The sequence below is a fragment of the Ixodes scapularis genome, unplaced genomic scaffold (genome assembly GCF_016920785.2).
Source record: "Ixodes scapularis isolate PalLabHiFi unplaced genomic scaffold, ASM1692078v2 PGA_scaffold4__175_contigs__length_147842914, whole genome shotgun sequence".
NCBI lineage: Eukaryota > Metazoa > Arthropoda > Arachnida > Ixodida > Ixodidae > Ixodes > Ixodes scapularis.
The window spans coordinates 34,409,188-34,429,169 of NW_024609879.1; the positions used below are offsets into that span (position 1 = coordinate 34,409,188).

General features: G+C 43.4%; 1 pseudogene; it reads right to left on the reverse strand.

Annotated features, from left to right (window-relative positions):
- LOC115313845 overlaps positions 1 to 13,827 on the reverse strand; it is a 91,862-nt pseudogene extending 78,035 nt beyond the window's left edge.
- Positions 13,828 to 19,982: the final 6,155 nt, after the last annotated feature.

Here is a 19,982-nt window from a genome sequence, read left to right on the forward strand (position 1 = left end):
GTGGTGCTCGTGTTCTTTCTGAAAGCTTCGTATAGGCTCTGAATTAATACTCTTTGTTTGAAGTGCAACAAAAGAACGAAGATTGATCAAAACAACTTTTTAGTGCACACATACGAAGCTACCGGAAGAGCGCAAGCACCACGTGATAGACCAGTGCGCAGGTCAAAATTAACGGTGGCGGCGCGCCGCAGTGTTCCCTTCCGGCGACGGCATGGACAAACGCGGTCAGCCTGCGCTCCACATCCGAAGGGTAGCGGCGGCGTCGGTGTTCTGGTGATTTGAGCGGCGGCGCTGAACAACTCCGGCGTAAAGCAGGAAACACATGAGGGGTGCAAAAGGGCGCCACGCGGCAGCAAGCCGCAGCATCTATGGCAGCCGGTGCCGCCGTCATTACATCACTGCGACGTGCGCACTTTGCGGCGCGGTGCCGCTCCAATCTGGTCGGCCAGATGTTTGCGCGCGGTGTGCCTAGCGGCGAGCAGCGGAGAAGCAAATATGCCGACCGTTTTTTTGATCGGTTCGGTTGGGGTTTTGGGCTGTGTGCGTCTTAAACGTTCTCGTTAGAACGGTCTAGTCGTCTGCGAAGTTATTTGAACTCCCAGGAGTGGCGCGGAAGGTGTTGTGAAATCACCATCTGAACTAGCAACAGGCGGGTCTCCACGAACAACAACGACAGTGACTCCGAGCGAGATTGGTTTGGTGTTGGTGGTTTGAGTTCAAGGTGGGGAATCTGTTTGCCGGAATGTTACTGCCACAGTCGATGAAGGAGTTAACACGAGGGGTGTAGAAAGGATGGCGAGACGCTGCACTTTGTACACGAAAGACCTTTGGCGTCGTCAGGTTTGTCGAGCCAGACATTGGATGCCGCCGGGACACGAAGAAACGTGTTGTGTGTTTCGGAATATCTCTGCTGGGTTAGTGCTTTGAACTGCGTTGGTAGGTATTTGCTGTCATGCATAAGGTTTATATGACGCTCGGGCATAACGCTTTGTAAGTGCTCATTTCAATGGCACGGTCAGAACACCTAATAATTAATGCATTCGCTGTGACTTCCTTGGCATAAAGTCCATGAAGCTTCTCCATGTACTTTCGAACGAAAGCGCCAAGACTCTCATGAAATCTGGTCGCGTCTCATACAAGCGATTTGAGCCAGCCTTTCGTGTTCAATCTGGGCCTCTTCGGACCTCTGAATGCCTTCGTAGCGGCGTTCTGGGGTTCCTATACGTTCTGCGGTATGTTTCCGTCAGGACTGACACGCCGTGCGCCTCCAGTCGCCTCAGCGATGTTGGACACGTTGAATATAAATGTTAAAATGAATGTTTATACAGTAAACAAAATTATTCATTGGAGCGATTTCCATTTTTAATTTTTATGTCAAGTTCAACGGGTAGAAAAGAAAAGCAAACACGGCGTTGGTAGCGGTGTGAACACACGTTTTTCGGTAATGCTTTCTTCTAACTTATTGCTCTAATAGTGATATAATGGTAGCAGAAGGCCGCTTGTTCCGGTTTTATTTGTTTTGTTTTTAGTCGGAATACCTTAATTTACGTTTTGGGTACAAATATTGCGTCTTAAAGCGAGGTACTGCCAGTCGCTCTATACGATCGGTGCCAATGCTGGACCAGCAACTGTGTGCCGATCTCGCGACGGGCTTTTGCGTCCATGCGTCTTGGATACTCAGATATCGCCATGTATCGCCATGTAGTGAGCCGTGCGTAGCGCCGCGGTGCGTCCAGTTTCGCCGCTCATGTGTTCCATGCTTAAGGCAGGGGACACATTGGCGACGAAAACGGGCGCCGTGCGGCAGTATCATAGCAACATAGCAACCGGTGATGGCGTCTCTACGTCACTTCCGCGCGGCGCCGCGGCCCTCGGATCTGGTCGATACAGACAAAGCTGCTCGGTGCGCGTGCGGTGCGCCTTTGCGGCGACCGGCGCGTGGTTCCCTTCGCCCAGTTTCACAGCTCATGCGTTCCAAGTTGAACTTGTGGCGGCGGTGGCGCAGCGCGGCGGCGCACAGGTCTACCACGTGACTAGTGGCGGCTTTCGCGGGTGCCAACTACAAATTCGATTCGCTCCTTCAATATAGCTCTAAACATTTTGTTTCTTCGTTGCAAAATAATTTATTACATCTTTTCCGTACCTAGGCTGTCTAATTTTTTTTATATATCTTTGCTTATCTTTTAAAGACAAAGCATACAATTAAGCATGCGCCTTCTTAAGTAGAGTGCGTTACTTAAGCGCTCCACGTGGAGTGTATCTTCTCTAAAATGCGATAATGTTTATTTATTTATTTTATTTTTTTAAACCATGCAGGTAAGATTCACGGCTCTATTTCAATTGTAAGGCATCTTTAAAATGTAATGCTTACCGGAGTTACAACTGGCTCCTTGCCACTGAGGTCTGTTAGAACCAAGTTTTCTGAGAGTATTGAACTTTTTTCTAAGTTAAGTGTTAAGCCTTCTTTAATGTGGATCACTTTTTCACTCGAAAGGCCTCTGCTTTCAAGAAGCTTTGGATAAGCAACTTCGAAGTTTCGGGATTCACCTGTAAAAACACCGATAAAGCTGAACTTAATAGTCAAATAGAAAACCTCTTTACCGTCCTACAGGAATAGTGACAGAAATATTCGCTCCAATCGGTTTTATACATGGCATTGGGGTCACTTCGTGCCGCCATGATATGTTGCAGGGAACACTTCCGGTTCGGATGTTGTTTGCATGTTTTTACAGGGAAACATCACCGCTAGTATCTTCCATAATTAAACAGTTTTTGTTTTTTTTGCTATACTTTGCGCGTTCACTGGCTTCTTGAAGTACTGTTATGCTTAGCAATTGTCTGAACAATTTTACTGTGGAAGATCTCCATGAAATAAAAGATGCCGCGGCCGTCGACCGAAAACGGTTTCTAACGCGCGCCACGATTTCAGGCTCAGTATTATACTACGCATCTTCGCTTAATTTTAAAATCAGAAAAGCTCGCATCCGAATCCTCTGGACAGCGAAGAAACTTGATGGAACAATGACAGTCGAGTTTTTATTCAAGTAAATATTTATTGAAATAATAATTTATATGCGGCACTTTCGGACATTTGGACGTCGTATAATATAACTTTATATTATAGCCTGAATCCAGACTTCCGTGATACAGACAAAATTGGTTCTGCATGACATATTTATTGACTAGAATGATAGTTTTTATTTTTTTTTTTGTATCTCAGAGCAGCATCATTTGCTAACGTTTAACGTTACTTTTCGTGTGTATATGCGCTTTTTGAACAGATGGTTTACGTAATATTTCTGAACAAACTGCATAAAAAAATACCACGGACGGACTAAGAAAACAACGTTGATTTCGACAGCTTGTGTCCGCGACGTGGAACTGAACCCCAGGTTCAATTCCAAGTCAATTTTATACAGGTCAATTTTGAAGTTAGAGAAGATTTTTTTTCATTTCAACATGCAATAAAGTGCCTCTTCGTGACACGATTAAAGCGAGACCTGAGACATAGCATAAAAGCACTGGTACCATCCTTTCAATTTTAGCAATCGCCCACGTCGTCAAACGCAACAACGATCAAGTGTGTCAGCAGAAAAAAAAACATAACTCTTTGAGCAAATAAGATATACCCCCACGAGCGCCGCGTGATGATAACAAGTTGGACGCGGAGCTAGTTTTCTTACCCTATTGCCTGGGTTCTAGAATCTAAAAAAGAGCCTTTTAACGTCCGCGTTTGCATCTCTCTCCACGTGAATATCATTCACAAGATGGTCGTGGTACATTGACGTTGTCACAATCACGCTTTCTCCACTAGTCGTCGAAAACACGTCACATTATGTTTTTTTGCGCGGAACGAGCGGCGTAATCGTGCACACTGCGACGGCTTTGTCCCAATCACGAACCTCTACTCGTCCTCGAAAACGCAGCGCTCGCCTTATCCCGGCCACTATGGAGCGCGAGTGGCACAGTCCTTCACACCATCCTTCAACCATGTCCGACAGGCGTAGCTTGCTGCCGCTTTGGTCAGTTCGAAGGCTCACGGCGATGCCGCGCTGTTGACGAAGCGATGTTGTGCTGGTACACGCTCCCCCGTAGGGGCTGATTTATGGGTCAGGCCTGGAGGGGATGGGGGCGGGGGGGGGGGGGGGGAGGTAGGTATTCGGCTGGAGGAGGGGAGGAAGGAGTAGGAGTCTGTTGCGATATGACGTTATGGTCGAAACGTTGCCCAGATTTATTTTGTTGACCCAAAATTTGCTATGTCACCAAAAACTAAACTTTTGGCTCGTGTATATCAATGATTTTATTAAACCAAATTTGAACTTGGGGACCTTAGGGGGGGGGGGGGGAGGGAGCTAGGAGGGCGCTCTTTCCCCCCCCCCCCTAATTTCCCCAAGATCAACGTGTCACCTTCTGCAATTTACTGAGGTAGGAATCTTGCCCCTACTGTTTTTTTAGGCTAAATTTTACCTGAAGCTTTCTTTCATACAGGTCTGCACGTCCATGTCTGTATTGAGATAGCATTGCATTTTTAATTTTTTTTTTGGTTCGCCAAATTTTACCGAATAACGGATAAAAATTAATTGATATTGAATCATTCAACCATCAATCAGTGAGTTAATAATCGATTGCCCAGCCCTAATAATAAATCATATATGTGCGCAGCATACGTATAAAACATCCGCTATTTGTAAGAGTCAATGATTAATACACACATACTTTAGTCGCGGCTGGATAGACACTTGCAACTCGCATTGCTTCTCTGAACCTTTCAAATGGGCACAAAGGGTGCTATCAATTAACCATTGCTTTCCGGGTGGAACCAGTTGATCAGCGGAAGGGACGAGTGGATGAGAGAAAACTTCCGACCGCTGGACTACCAGCGATTTTATAAACCCTCCTCTTCTTCTAATGTTGTTCTTCTGCCCTCTCTTAACCCTTTCCTTTTCCCTTCGATTTATATTTACTGATCAAGTAGATTGGTGTCCTGCATAAAGTTATTTTTTTTCCATGTTGCAAGGTCATTGGGCAATGATCTTGTTTTCCTTCTATAGCAAGGGCCTGAAACATCTCGAGTGCAATCTGCTTTCTGTGGTGTCCAAGGATGTGAACATGCTAGAGCTTTGCATTCGCATGATCGACAATGCACGGCTAGGCGCACGGTGCCGTCAGGTTTTTATGGTTGGCTGCTTATTCTTGTGCTCGGTCGTTTATATATCACGCCGATTGACTGATACAGCAGCTCCTGTATGTCATAGGTATATTGTAAATAGCTTCCTTTTTTTACGGAACATAGTTTGTTTTTTTGTCTGGTGCCACATTGATATTTCTTATTGGTTTGTGCTTGGTTGATCTACCTGCACGTTGAATGAGCTTTATTGGGTGTGTAAGTTACATGTAAGCTGCACATTTTATTGGCTCGCGACCTTTGTATTAGTATAAATGGCGACCCCATGCATATAAAGGATCACCTCGAAGGGTTTCTCAGATTTTGTTTGAGTGTTTTTATTTTATTAATCTGTTCTCGTGTCTGCGCTGAAGATTTTCTCGCATACGGAGGCCAGTATCGGTCTTTGATACCCGGCTTTGTGAAGCCTAGGAATGTGTTTTTCAAGCCTTTGATTCACTTGTTGTGGACAGTTTTTTTTAGTCTTCCTGCTTAATAAACTGTGATGGCCACTCCTTGCTTCCGACCTTACTATCCTCAGCTGATTCTACCCAAAATAAATAACCGACTAGCTCAGCTCATTCCCCTTGTAGGTATTGCTGTAGGTAACAGACAGAGAATTTCAACATTTTTGGGGCTTCGTCGCACAAGTGTAGTAGCTATATTTTCTCTTTCAACTTATTTGGCAAATAGTCTCCAGTCTTGACAAAATAATATTTGAAGCACTAAAGTGATTATTCTGGTAACTCATGTGAGATCAGCACTTGTTAAAAAAACTTGAGAGCTCGCAAAATGCTGCATATTAAGCAAACAAGTACTACATGTGATTTTTTTTTACATTTTCTCCTCATATACAGCAACCAAAAACATTGGTTTAAACAAATGTGCATATTTCTGACATCAACATTTGATGTTGTAGTTTTTATAACTTCGCGCATTCAAGAAATGTGCCGACGCGGGTGTAAATAAAACTCGCAACATTACATCAATTTACAAGTTATGTGATTTTAATGCGAAAGTATCCATTTGGAAAGAGCCATGCGGAGCAGAATAATGCGGTCTGTACAGGTACGTTATGCGGCCAGAGGGACATAATATAATGTGATACTCGTCGAGACAAAGTAAATCATTTGACGCAAATTTGGTGATTAGCTCCTGAATTAGTGAGAAAAAAATGTATCGCTTCAATTAGAAAACTTCTAGCCGTTATCTATAACCACCAAATCAGTTAGGTTTAAAACAAATTTGAAGCACTTGGCAAGCCCGTGGGTGACGTGAAAATTACACTCGTACAACAGGCGCAACGCAGGCAGTCCGAAAACGCAGATGGAAAGATTCCCATCGTTGTTTTCGGACAGCCGGATTTGCGCCTGATGCACAAGTCGTAATTTTAACGTACCCAGGAATTTAACGAGTGCTTCAAATCTTCGAAAGTTGTTTAAATTACTAGATGACGCTCAGCAAGTTTTATTATCTGAAAACTTGTATTTATGCACACTAATTAAAAAGTTAATCAACTCATATTAGGAAATTATTCGACTTATTGTGACGATTCGCCCCGTATATTATGTACTTCTGGCCGTATAAATCACCTGCGCAAACCGCATTATTCTACTTTTCGCGGCTCTTTTTGAAGAAAAAACTAGACAACTAAGAACATCACAAAATTAAACGCAAGGATAAGTAGAATAAACAAAAAAATCAGAGCGCTGACATACAACTGCCGTTTTCTTGCATAAAAAAATAGATTGCGAAAAAAGAAACGAAAAAAAAAAAGAAACTATGGAGGACATTTTTACATCACTGTCAAGGTCACATTTGCAGTCATAGTCCCGACCTATGTGATATAGATCGCGACCATGACTGCGAATAACCGCGACCATGACCATGACAGGCCACAGTAACAGTTATGATCACATAAACGTGTAAGTCAGATTAATAGGAAATAATTCACAATCAGACAAGGTAATTCATCCTACACTGGCACAAATTTTAGGTCCATAATTTCTAATAAAAAACATCATGAAATTATCTAGCCGTCTCATTGGGATGTTTGGCAAGTATTTGAATATTATTTAATTAAGTAGTACAGCCACATCAATTACAATGTACAGCGAGATGCACCTATGCTGAGCTCGCGAGACCGGCGTTTACACATCTGCCCGTCTGGCCTATATAAATTTTTGCACAGGCCAGAGGGATTTTGTAAACTTTATAAATTTTCCAACCCGCCACATATTTGCAATTGTACCTTACCTTATATAACACGCATTGTGGAGCTGCTTTTTCAGTTGCAGAACATAAACGACATTGTTTTTATGGTGCGGAGAAGACAACCGCTACATCAAACTTATTTACACACGTATTAATCCTGTCAGAAATGATAGCTATATGCAGGGTGTCCCATATAACTTGCCCCAAACTTAAATAAAAAAAAAACTAAAAAAAAAACGCAGAGCTTTGCGCGAGTGAAGCCAACTGTATGTTGTTTGAATAAGTATTGTGAAAGTGCAACTTTTTCTTAGTGTGCCTAGTTTTGTCGTTAATTAAGACTCGGTAGCTATTTTCTTTTTATATTTCTTTAAGAGCCAATGTGTGACTTGGAAAGTTGTAGAGCGCATAGAGAAATACCCAATCAAGGTTTTCCTCGGCTGCGACTGCTGCAATCGCGACGCGCACGCGAGTCGCGATTACAGCGCTTTCAGACGTGCTCCGAAGAAACGAAGACCATTTTATCACTGCTGCGCTGTCCGAGGCGGGGCCTCGTGTTAGCGTAGGCCCCGAGATAGGCGCATGGAGTGTGCAAAGAGAGCGCGCGCTAGTTCTCTCCACGATAACTGGCGCAAGAAAGCCAAAGTTATTCTTCGCTGATCGTAAAAATGCATTCTCATGGGGAGGGTCCAAGATTATGGCACAGCCCTAGTATTGTACAGGGTGACACAAGGAGACGCCAGGCTATTTAAATCGACCGGAAAATTCGGTTTTTTAACCTATCGCGCTACGACTTTGTGCAGCGTTGCCCACAGATGGTGCATTTTTTCTTTGTAAAATTTGCAAAGAGCGAACTTACCTGAGGGAAAAGTAAAAAGAAAAAGGCTTAGCCCCTATGGTGCCGCCTCGGTGGCTCCGAGGCGAGATCGCCGGCCTACGGATCCCCAGGTGGCGGGTTCGAATCCCGACCGAGGTGCCCGCAATATGACGGAGGCTTATTGCGGAGAAGGCGCCGTGTAACCGAGCTTCCGGTTGCACGTCAAAAGATGGTCCCCAGGTGGTCGAAATTAATCCTCAGTCCTCCGCTGGGGCGTGCCAGATGCCCGTCGTAGGTCTGGCACGTAAAACCCCAAATTTGACTTTGACCTTAGCCCCAATGGAAACGCAGCGACGCCACCGGTCCTCAAACAACACGGCACCGTTTCGCACGGGAGACAAGAGATGGCGCAAGCGGTCGCGACGCCAAGTGCCGCCAACGAACGAGCATGCGACGCCGAGAGCCGGCGTCTTTAGCAGAGAAGGAACTGCAGTTCCTTGTTGTTACCGCGCCTGTTTTTGTTTCTGTGACTGTCGCCGCCTGCGGAACGCGCGCCGCTTTTGAGTCGAAAAAATGTTCTGCTAAAGACGCTGGCTCTCGGCGCCGTATGCTCGGCGCTGAGAGCAAACAACACGGCGCCGTATGCACGGCGCCGTGTTGTTTGAAGACCGGTGGCGTCGCCGCGTTTCCATAGAAGTTAAGCCTTTTTCTTTCTTTACTTTTTCCTCAGGTAAGCTCGCTCTTTGCAAAGTTTACAAAAAAAAAACAAAAAAACTGCACCATTTGCGGGCAACGCTGCGCAAAGTCGTAGCGCGATAGGTTAAGAAACCGAATTTTCCGGTCGATTTAAAGAGCCTGGCGTCTCCTTCTATTACCCGGTATAATTGTTTTAGCTTTCAGGCCTGCTCATACCGAGGGAAGATATAGTTTAGTTTCTGGGCCTTGCATGTGGCGGTTCAATTTCCGTCTTGCACGTCAAGGGTAAGCGCATGTCTCCGTGCGAGCGCTATATTTGATTTATGTCGTATTGCAATCAACTTGTGCCAAGGCGTCCAATTGTTTTCCAACACGCCAACGATACCTTTTTCAAATGAGAAAGGCTGCCAGGATATATCGAACGTGGCACAGTAGACTTCGACCAATCCCATTCACAATAATCAGAAAATACCAGACGTTGAATCAGACAGGAAGCTTCACGGAGAAGCGGAAGAAACCTCGTGCTTTAAGCAAAGTCCTCCCACAGACATTTTGGCTTACATGGCAGCTCATCCTTACGCTAGCGTGCGTGATGTGAGCGCTGATGTAGCGGTACTAAGATCGTCCGTCTGGAGGATTTTGAACGAATCTAAGCTTCACCTTCACCACATTCAGCTGCATCAAGAGTTGCAGGCTAGTAACTCCCAAAGCAGAGCTAACTTCGCTAACAGGATTTCTATCGAATCTTAAAAAGAACCAGACCTTTTCAACAACGTGCTGTGAACAGATGATGCAGACTTTTCACGAAACATCAAAGTAAACCTCCACAACGCCCATTACTGGAGCGAGAAAAATTCTCCACTGGCTGGCGTAGTCCCGACATCAGTACCAGTGGTTCCTTAATGCCCGGTGTGGGATCTTTCAGAACAGCATCGCTTGTCCCGTCTTTTTTGACCTGACGCTAACTGGAAAACACTCTGTGAACGAGATCGTTGCAGGTGCAGCGGATGATTTTCGCTGTAGTCTGCCATTGGCACGCCTTCTACACATGCTGTTTCAGCACGACGGTGCCCCCGCTCACAGCTGTAGCCAGCCTCGAGCCTGGCTGAACGGAGCCTTGCAAGAACAGAGTGTCGGGAAGTACGGGACCGTGCCATCGCCTGCTAGGTCACCGGAGATGACCCCCTTGATGTATTCTAGTGGAGGTACGTGAAAGACCCTGGGTCTACAGCACCAAGCCCACAACGCCAAGCGCATTGAAGGTAAAAATTAAGCAAAGTTGCCGCAATATTCCCTCGTGTATAATACGGAGTGCAAGAGCGGACGTGTTCATAAAGATGAGTGCTGCACCGCTTCAGTTGGGGACCTATTTGGGCACATTCTGTAGGCAGCCAACACTGTTTTAAAAAAGCTGCTTTGAACCAGTGTCAGTTTAACGTTAAAGCTGGAGATTCCTTCATGACGCGGTCTTGATGCCATTATTTTGACTAAATCTCCCCGTGAGAAGGATGTCAACATCAAGGACGGCGCTGCTTTTTTGTTTTTTATATTAAGGCGAAAGCCTTATTGTCTCATCCTTCAGTCGACCTTCCAAGTCTTCGAGCTAAAATACGTTGACGACACGAAAACGACGAAACGCGCCAAAACTGCGTGAAAAGTACGTCGTCAAACAGAGCGTTGTCTTCGGAGGTTCGCCATCACGTTTACATCGGCGCTTGGGCTTTCGCCTTCGAGTCGTCTTAGGAATAACATAAAAGTCCCTGTGACTTTTTTCGGTAAGACACGTTGCGCCTCTTATGCTTTTTTTACGTATTTTTTGCTTTTGTTTACCACTTTATTTTTTTATGAGCAAATAAAATCTCCATTCTCTTCCATTGTCTCCAGCCAACACGTGATCACGGGGAGAACTCGGGCACACTCACTTTCTACCCTTTCCACGATGCGGCAGCAATTTACACCTTGGCTCTTAAATGAGCAATTATAAGTGAGCTAAATATTCCTAATTAAGTAAAACACAAGGCGCACTGAAAAAATGGTGCCCTTTCCCAAGAAGTTATCCAGCAACATATACAGTTGATTTCATGTCGCTAAGCGCTCCGGTTTTATTTTTCTTTTGGCAAAGTTTGGTGCCATTTATAGGGGACACTTCGTATATACTCCGCAGTTTAAAAGAAGGACGACAAAAACGTTTGTTATGCGAAATAGAACACCGTTCCATATATGTCGTGTGTGCAGTCGGTGTGGTTTACACAGTTCAAGTATCCTGTGAAAATATTTATATCGACGCTTTCCAGCAGCTGTGCATGGCGCCGCCATAACCGACCTTTTGCGTTTGCTTCTACTTTTTTGTGTTCACTTCCTCCAGGAATAATTCATCGATTGACCACAGCAGGAAAGATTATTGCCATGTTCGTTTCTCCTTTGTTCGTCTCCCTAGCATTGGCCTTTGTGGAGGCCAATCAACTCCCGCGTCATTGGCTAGGCATCTCGGTAAGACAAGAGAAGGTCACACATGGCGGATGTGTAAACGGATGTGTAAAGCGCCAAACGGGCAGATGTGTAAACACTCAGGCTCATGAGCACTCTCTTTCGTTACGGAGCGCTGCATCGGGACATCTCGGGTTACAATCTTATGAATATGGCTCTACCCCGCAGTTATATTCAATTACTGTCTAAACACCACAGAAATACGGCTAGAGTAATTTAGGTTGCTTGTTGAACCTGTCTTTTGTGTTTAGTGTAGAATTCTGGACGGGAGGTTTGTGCATGCGTTGAATAAATTAACCCTTCTGGTGGTGCATTATATCTTATTAATCGGACTGACACATTTATGTGACCATGACTGTGACTGTGATGAAAAAAGTCCCTGTACAGTTAAAAAAAAACTTTTCTTTCTTTTTTGTGTCAATCTATGTTGCTCTAAAAGAAAACAACGCTGTGGTTAGTCAGTGCTATAATTGTTTTTCTTCTTCTCGTCCTTCTGTTCATTTTTGCTCTGTTTTTATTACTTCCATCATGCACCGGCTCGCACATCTTCGCCCCATACTACAGCTCCTTGTAAATAAATATGCTCTAGTTAAAACAAAACACCCTGTATATCAGGCGTGAAATATTCTATTCAGTCAAACCGTGCAGATTGCGCTAATAGTAGGCAAGAACGCAGCTTGTGACAGGGATAAGGCTTTTCTTCTAGACAAACATAATTATGTGTTACTTAAGCCTCACCTTCATTTTAGTAGCCGAATCGATTAAAAAGATTGAGTAAACTGAATTTTGTTTTTCACGAACGATATGCACATGAAAACGAACATCTCAAAAATTATTAACGAGAGGACCAGGAATCAATCAGAAACTAAAATATTGACTACAGTAATCTGCCATACTTGGGTTAGGGCTTCAAAAGACACAGAGGAGACTATTTTTAGATAAGTATAGTGTCATAATATGAATAAATTTAAAAACTCTCAGATTCAAATTCCAGCTGGTTTAATCATGACACCTTTAGTGAACAACATGTCTTCAAGATATTTGTAAAGTACACAATTAGCCAGCCATTTCATGATCTTGCCGTGTGCTGAGCAACGGAACATTCCAGCGCGAACCCAGTACTAGTTTCTAGGAAAAGAAAATGTGCACGGTAGCTTTACTTAGTTCAACTAAATTTGCAATTTATGATGTTGGTATTAAAGTTAAGCCTGTTGACTCTTATAAGTCTACGTAATATCCGTAATATCACAAAAAGGATTAGAATGTAATAAACAACACTCATTTTGTGATATCTATACGCGGCAAACAATGTAAAAAAAACTCTATATTATTTAAAAATTACTGAAGGGTAACAAATTGTTAGTGTACTTCTATAAATAAAATATATACATACACTTTTGGAAAACACGAAGTTCAGGGTGCCTCAATATAGATTATTATTGACGCTCTAATTACGGTAATGACCAATGGCGTTTAATTTTGCGGTCATTAAAAACCGAGCTCGCCTAACATTATTGAACATCGCTAACACCTCTCGGATAGCGAAACCGTAGACCTGAATTGTCTACGCCATCCACCAAAAGCCGTCGTGGAGCAGAGATGAAACCGATAATAGAACACGTGTAGCAGCTGAACGCCGACGCAACCATTCTGCCCAAATCGTTTTGCGCCCGCCCAGAGTAAGTGATGAGGAAAAATCAGCATGAAAACCTTGTTATATGGAGGTGTTGACGTCATCCCATATTCACTGCTCGACTTCATTAATTCGACTGTCGGAAGTTGCTTTTTCGGTGTGTCAATACTAGAAAAATGGTACTTTCGTCTTCGAACAGGTACTAAACAGCTGAGGTTTTAATTTTATGCCCTGATTTGTACATTATAGTCCAACATGCTAGCTAGTACGTAATGGTCTGTTCACAAAGCATCCTGTGACTATGTTTCACTAAGTTATGCCAACGCATAGCTAAAGCTATCCGTTGACGAATATTCGCGGGTGGTATGCTGTGCGACAAGTTACACCTTGAATAGGTTGGAACTCCTCATAGAAATCATGATTGTCTCGGTGAAAAAACATTCGTGTCTTTATGTAAGTATCCGCCTTATTACGATCTCGAAACTCAGATTACTGAAAGTGTCAAAAAGGTCTAAAAATACTCCAAAAGCTGTCAGAATAAAAATTTTAGAACGTGCTGTCATAGCGTATAATATTTCGTAGTCAGTTCCAAAAACATATTTGGGGCCCAAAGCTTAATAGTGGTTCTCTGGCATTACCGTGACAAATACAGAAGCGTGTATATGCACTAGTATATAAAATAACCAAACCTTCAACAGTTCCAAATTAAGTGGTTTGTCAGAAACAAACTAATGAGTTGTACTCAAAAAGATACGTACCTCTCGCAGTGGCATTTTGAATTAAAGCCGACAAAGCGCATAGAAACATATACCGCATCATTTTCTTCTCTACAAGGTGTTAGCTGTTTTACCATGAGCTTTTATAGAACATGAACATCCTGGTAGTTCAATGGATTATTCTCCAGTATTGAGATTTTTATTTTCTGGTGCTAAAGGGCACCAAAAATTAATTGAAAATGCTAAAAGAGCACATAGAGTGTTATTTAATGGTCAACGGACAATTCTGGCGTTCTTGAAAGATTTTTTTTTTTTACAATAGAATTGGATTTAGTAGACGCACTATAAAATATGTGCTTCAGGATATTTGTTTTTGCAGTGTGGTTTCATTTGAAATCGAGCATCCGTGTCGAGGTGGGTATTTTCATTATCTCAAAAATATACACTTAGCCCCCATGTCGCTAATTAACAAAACCACTCCGTTTTTTTTTTTTTTTTTTTAATTTCTCCGCAAAGAAATTTTGACTGGAGCTAGTTAAAACGCTACGTTTAGGGTGTCTTTTTTACACAGTTCTGGCGGCTCTTATAAGAGGGTAAAAGGGAATCACTCACAGTAATTAATCTTGTCATTACAAGTCGCATAGAATTTTTTTGTTCGTTCGAAAAAAACCGCTTGAACATATTTCATTTCAGAAATAAAAAAAGAAAACAATAAAAAAAAACATCGCATCTTTGACCATTTGGTGCCAAATCTGGAGCATTGAATCTTCAGATTCATTGTAAATTTTGCTTAATAAATATTATATCCCTGTATGCCTATATTCGGCTGTTATCAATTTAGATTAATTTACTTCAGCAAATATTAGGTATGAATTTTTAAATTGTTTCGACTAAAGTTAATGTAGCTATACTATCAGCCCATTTTATCTCAAATAAAGCTAAGTTCATAATCTTGAGGCTGACCTTCGCAAAAATGAAACACATTTTTCACACCAACGTGGGTATGCACTTCTGTCTATTTTCCCAGCAAGTACATTTATTATTCGTGGATTAATCGGGAATTACTCTAAGCTGACAGACGTAAACATCTGAAGCTGGCACCTCTTCCGTCTGAGAAGAGACTTGGCAAAATCTTGACGCACACTGTGTCATAATTCAGAACACGCGAAGCAGGAGATATAAGCTGGGAAGTCTAAGCTATTTGGTTTTGACTAATTGTCAGTAACTAATCTTCAAAAATATTTCAACTGAATTCAATTTCTAGCTTGTCTTTTTATCTTTTCACCTTTGACTGTTTGATTTTTTGTTATAAGCTCACAAGAATCTCCGTGCAGTCGTGTTTAGACCTCCGCGGAGAATCGGTTTTTTAACCTACCAAAGCATATCATGCTTGGAAACTTAACTTGGACGAGAATTTTTGCTCAACCTACTGGCACAGCTGGCCGAGGTTTCAGCCAGGCGTGCAAAGCAATTCCGGTCAAAGCACGTTCTGGTCAAAGCACGTCATGGCGGCGCTTGGAATAGCAAGGTTGACCCCAGAAGATTCGCGTCGAAGAGCTATCGCGTAGAGGGGAAACGTTCATTTCGATGAATCTTTTTTTTTTTTATGTCAGCCATCGTAAAAAAAAAGTGAAAAAAATTTCTGAATGGCAGCCATTGATAAAACTGGGCAGAAGTAACTTCGAATGTACATAGCTCTAGATTTGCTATGTGTACAAAGCTCTAGCATTTTTGGTTGTGACAGAATGTCATTTTTAAAGCGTTGGGCATGGTTACTCTCCTTATTTCTGTGTTTCGCGAGCCTTTGATTATGTTTTTGTATTGTACAAAACCCCTATTTTGCCCAAATTAGACTTTGCTTCAGTTGCCTGGAACAATTCCTTAGTGCCACTGCTGTAGCGACGTTAGAGCGTGTCCAAAAACAATTTGCACGTACGAATCGCGCAAGACAACACCTCTCCGAGCTCTACTCATATGTGAATGTGCTGAATCGCTTAGGATTGGTTTAGTTAAAAACAAGACGCGGCAAATGAGATCACATATTTGTGTTCAAGTGTTTGCATGGGTTTTATGACTGTCTTTTTATTGTGTCTTGCATCAACCTAAATGTGCCTGTTAGAAATTTTAGAAAGAACCGCACGTTCGCCGTTAATCCCATGCATTGTTTCTCTACTGTTGTTCACAGACAGAACAATTTTAATCATCTTGATACGTGCCTTGACTTTTTAATGATGACATCACATCATTCAAGAGAAGCGTTGACTGTCTGATATAGTTCGTTGTCGTCGGGTCGTTTTCTGAATTTATTTGTTTTGTCACCTTCGCCTGTGTAGTGTGACTTGGTGCTCTACCGTGCAAGGCTTCTGGCCGTTGGTAGGCACTGAAAATAAATAAGTAAATAAAATAGCGGTTAAAAAATTACAGAAAACTTAAAGACTACCGGTCGCAGATCTCGTCTTATGGGTTTCAACTAAAATCCCTCCTACCCCTACAAAATACCCAGAGGAGGTCACCTCTTAGAGTAGTTGTTTAGTGAGTGGCACCACGGCGGACCCCAAGCCATACGGGTTCGCCCGTCCACGTCTTTCTATGCGTGACTTTCCCGTGTCCGGGGAAAAGGGCACCCTGGTGGTTGAGTGGAGACCGGAGTAAGTCTGGACGATTATGGGTTCCCCGGACGAGGCAAAACACCACATTGGCCGCCGCTTCCCGTAGACCGGTGTCCTAGTAAAGACCGAGGAGGATGATCCAGGCAGTCGCCTTTCTTTTCTTTTACTTCTATGCTTTCTTAACTTTCTGCTCTCCTACTTTTCTTATACTTTTTGCACCTTCTTTGGCGGTATGGGCCAACCTTGTGCGGAGATAGATATTTCTGCTTGGGTAGCGCACCTGGACAAAGGGTAACATATATACAGTTTCATCAAAGCCCTTTTTGTTATGGTCTCTCGACTGTTCCCTCAATGGGCTCGATGGTGCGCGACACACCGCAGGAGCCGATTTTACTTTTCTAATTCATATGGGTATCAAAGCTAAATACTTCCTTGATCGGCGCCCGGAAAGGGGTCCAATCGAAGACACAACGAAAAAAAACGTAACCGTACAAGCTTTTTCCTTTCCTGAGTTTCTAATTATTTACACCGAAAATGAGAACCAACCACTTACGAAACTTCAAAATTTTTACATTTTTACTTGGAATAACCATAGTTTTATCGAAATATGATTCAAAAGCAAATACATCTTCAGCCGACGACCTTCTTCTGAGAGCACAGCACGTCTGGAAGTCAACCAAGTAAGGGACTGCAAAACATCCGTGACTCCACACCGCTCACTCAACAGCACAAAGGGCGCCATCTCCGGAGGTGATCTTTTTGGCATTTCCACCGACAAAATCCTTGAACGGCCAATTTCAAGGTATCGCCGCTGTACGACGTATCATCTCCGTCGTGATTGCGAGGAAGGAGACACAAAACAAACTTTCTTAACCTTCAAACGACAACGCTTCCCGTAACAGTCAAGGCCTGGTACCGAAACTGCAAGGTCCGTCCGTAGATCCCCAATCCAAGGCGTTGCTTCCGCTGCCAAAGCTTTGGACATGTGTAACTCACCTGCAGAGGAAAAGTCATTTCTCCTAAATATGCAAGAAACGACCACCCTACCAACAACTGAGGTAGTAACATGTGTGAACTGTCGGGAGCTCACCCATCATATTCCCGTTCCTGCCCTCTCTGTAAGCAGGAGACGGAATTTTTTTTCTGAAGGTCAAAGAAAACATCCTATATCTGGAAGCTAGAACGCGACACTTTTTCCTATCCAAAGGTTCATTCGCTGATGTCGCATGAAGGGGACTTGCGCGGTCAGCGGTGTCAACTGGAACAGACGTCAACAGCCGACGTGTGCCCCCCTCCCAGCCCCCGCCCCCTCATCTAAAATGGCAGAAGCCGCTATGCCCGCAGAGTGAGATACTGATCATGGTTCTACAGAATTCATCCAAGCGAAGGGGTGTGCAACCCCTGCCCCTCCCAGAAATCCAGCCTCCTCGAGTTCGGGGATTACCCGTTCGCATGTTTGGCTTCCTGGGAATCCTGGTCAGCCGTCAGAAGCGCAGGCGTCTCAGGGCTAGCCTGTGGCGGCACCAGCTGAAGCAATGGACGAGTGTGGGCCTAGGTCTGATGAGTACAGGTTTCCATTGAGTACGGATTTTTTATCTCCGGTCTGGGGGGTAACAATGGTAGGCCAAAGGACACTTAAAATGCACTGCGGATGAAAATTCAATTTAAGGTCTAAACATGGGCTTTTAATTTTATCTCATACATGATGGCAGACGTATACATTCAATAGAACTGTCGTGGGTTGCTTCGTAACTATGACGATGTATGCTCACTGTTAGGCCTTCATTAAGCAGTAGCCTTTTGTCTCTAAGAAACACATTTGATCGTCAGTCATTCTAACATCCTAAGGCATTTTCAGGTTTTTTCGTAGATATACTTTTTTCCCCACACCTCTGGTGGTGTAGCGTAGTTGTCCAGTGGCCTACTTCGTGTGTTGAGTTTCCTTTAAAAAACAACATTAAACGCTCCGGCGGTTCCTGTCCTCTCGGATTAACTGATAACCACCTCTTATCTCCATGTTCCTCCAAGCTACCCTCTATCTCGTGAATAGCGTGAATCTTTTCATGACCAAAGTCCCCAATCAGCCCTAATCCTTGGTGATGTCAATGATCATGACCTATAGATTTATGCTTGCTAAACAAAATAGAGCCAACATGTACTAGCTCCTCAAGTCGATCCTTTACGTCCACCGATCTCTCCCTTAGCAACCCAACATTATTTCCTCTACTCTCTTGGGCTGTCGATTCCAATCCCCAAGGGAGCGATTATTTTCCGATAAGTATAAACCAAGTAAATATACCTGTCACAGTGCTCACAGGAGCTCCCTGGTTGAAGCACGAGGATGCAAACTGTAATATTTTCAGCCTGGTGACCCAGCTTACTTGTACATCATTTAACAAATTGTATGTTGACGTAGTTACGAATCTGCTAAGCAGTCACGTGCTTCATGCTCCAATGTTATCCAAATGACGTCACCTCATCTACACGGTCGTTCTAAATTATGGAATGCCGACTGTGAAGAATGAAGAAAAATGCAGAACAGACCATGGGGCAATTTTTTGCACTATTGGACAGTGCCCAATCTAATCAGTTTCAAAATAATAAAGGCTTGTGCCATTCGTTCCAGCGCAAAGTGCCTGAGTTTTCAAAGATATACTTCTTCTGTTGGCAGTATTGCCATCAGCATAATATGAAAAAACAATAATAAAGTCAATGGGTATTAGCCCGCATTTTAGTAGCGCTTCTTTCTGAAGATGGACTGTGTCCCGAGAGCCTCTAACAGCAGGCAAATCTCCTTTAGGAACACTTTCATCGCCAATCAAGCTTCCCAAATTCTTCAGTGGCTTTCTTGAAGCACAAGGCTTGAGCAGAGCGGCAATCTATTCGAACCTCCGGCGCTACCCGGGAAGCTTACGAAAATCTCCTTACTCTGAATGAGATGAAACGGGTGCTACACAAAGTGAAGCCTACGGCTGCTGGGCCAGACGTAATATATTATCATATGCTTACCCAGCTTCATTCCAGTACGCTCGATTTAGTCCTGTACCTATACAATGGCATTTGTCAGGAAAGTACATTCCCGTCATCATGCAGAGTGGAAACCACTATTCCGTTGCTAAAGGTAGAAGATGCATCATGTGCTTGCAGCTACCGCCAGATTACGTTCGCTAACAGTTTGTCTCAGTAAAACTTTGAAAAAGATTGTCACCAAGAGACATGTTTTGTTAAAAAAAAACTTTCTTTATAAATACGAATGGGGTTTCCGGCGGTCTTGTTATACATTAGACCACCTGATTCGTTTAAAGACTACTTTTGGCGAGGCCTTTGTACGTGGGCAGTACTGCTTGTCTCTCTTTCTTCAAATTGGTGGAAGCTTACGGCACTACATGGCGGCATGGTTTCCTTCAGACTTTGCATAGCTTTGCAATTCGTGGCAGGATAATAGCATTCCTTCAGAGCTCTCTGCCGACGCATACCTTCCGTGTGAGTTTTGGCACAGCCTACTCTCAAGGGTTCTGTCAAGAAAAGAGAGTCCCTCAGGCAGGCATCTTGAGTGTCACATTTTTATAGTAAAAATGAACTCTATATCTTGGCTCATCGCATGGTCTGCTCACTATTCCCTTTATGCTTATGACCTCCGAAGATATGT